The following is a 1,324-nucleotide window of genomic DNA, read 5'->3' on the forward strand; positions in this document are numbered from 1 at the left end:
CGTTTCGTGAAGATCGGTTGAAATTTGTGACCTGTGGCGATTGACACACAGACAAACAGCTAGCATCACAGACCAGCAGACAAACCAATATATTGCAAATCTCGAATCGCAAGTGAAAAAAACCGTGACATTTTATATGTCTGAAAATAACGAAATGACTAGTTGACCGCTGCTTACCTTCTCCAACAATTATCATGTCCTTGTGAACAGGTGACACAAGGTTGTGATTGAACGTTTACTTACCGTCTTGTACAGCGTATGGAAAAACAAAAGGAAATAAACTTTCCAGTTACAAAGTTGTCACATCGCATTTCTTTGTTCATATATAACCGAATATGTAAGTCTGTGGTATGCATAGATTGTATAAATGATGGAGATCTACAGTAGGCCCACCATAAAACATGCGCTAAATGAAGGAAGAAGAAGAGTTCGAACAAGGAACGCGACACGTCATACGTCGACACAGGTGAAAGAGAGGAAGTGTCAGTTCTGTTTTTGGATTCATCTTCTTCATGCTTGCTTCACGTCGGATTTATCTTAAATGGGTCGAATCGTTTGTATATAATATAGGGTTGCACTTGGACAGGTGGTGGCCTGGCAGATGTCCTAAAGGTACATGGACTCGCCTCTAAGCCGTCTTGTCTGGGTTGCAATCCCGACCCGGCACAGCCTGCCAGGTACAGTGATTTATGAATGTGTGCCGCCCCTCCACTCCCTCAGGTGTATGCTATATGAGCGGATGTTAAAGACCCCGCGGTGCTCTTCGTGAAGAGTCGGCGAGCTATCGCCGGCACAATGAACAAATTACATTTTCCTGGCCTAATTACTGCTGGGAAGGCAATGGCAAAACACCCAGTATCAGTATAACTCTCGTTCAGGAAGCTGTTTCAGCGGCATGGACGCTTTGACGGGTAAGGGGAGAGGGGTGAGGCGTGGAGACAGGTAGATATAGAGATATAGAGACAGAGAGACAGAGACAGGGAAACGGGAAGACCGGTTCGATAAATTAAACGATTGCGCTGGTAATGGGTTTCGGGTACCTGGTACGCAGTCTCTTCTGGGGAATGGGATCTCACCTGATTTCCTTCAATGGGGTTTTTATAACTTGGGTCTTTGGGTTGGGACTTGGGGTTGTAATTAAAATTATGGTTTTGGTTCATATGACAAGTGTTGCTTAATCTGTCAAAATAAATGTTTGTCTGTAATATGTATGTATATATGTTATATGTATGTATGTATGTGTAATGTGTGTATGTATGTGTAATGTGTGTGTGTGTGTGTGTGTGTGTGTGTGTGTGTAGTAGTGTGTGTGTGTGTGTGTGTG

At 43.5% G+C, this 1,324-nt stretch overlaps 1 protein-coding gene across 3 annotated transcripts in view; it reads left to right on the forward strand.

Moving 5' to 3' along the window:
- Window positions 1-435: 435 nt before the first annotated feature.
- LOC137419273 (major facilitator superfamily domain-containing protein 6-like protein B) overlaps window positions 436-1,324 on the forward strand; it is a 39,892-nt gene continuing 39,003 nt past the window's right edge. The window contains exons 1-2 of one of the 3 annotated variants that reach the window (XM_078778818.1): window positions 436-466; window positions 721-911. The gene's annotated coding sequence lies outside the window, so the exon portion shown is untranslated. Of the gene's footprint in view, window positions 467-497; window positions 678-720; window positions 912-1,324 lie in introns of those variants that run through there. The other 2 variants (XM_078778824.1, XM_078778821.1) reach the window with 2 other exon arrangements.

Source organism: Myxine glutinosa, chromosome 1 (genome assembly GCF_964187855.1).
Source record: "Myxine glutinosa chromosome 1, kmMyxGlut1.1, whole genome shotgun sequence".
In the NCBI taxonomy this organism is placed as follows: domain Eukaryota; kingdom Metazoa; phylum Chordata; class Myxini; order Myxiniformes; family Myxinidae; genus Myxine; species Myxine glutinosa.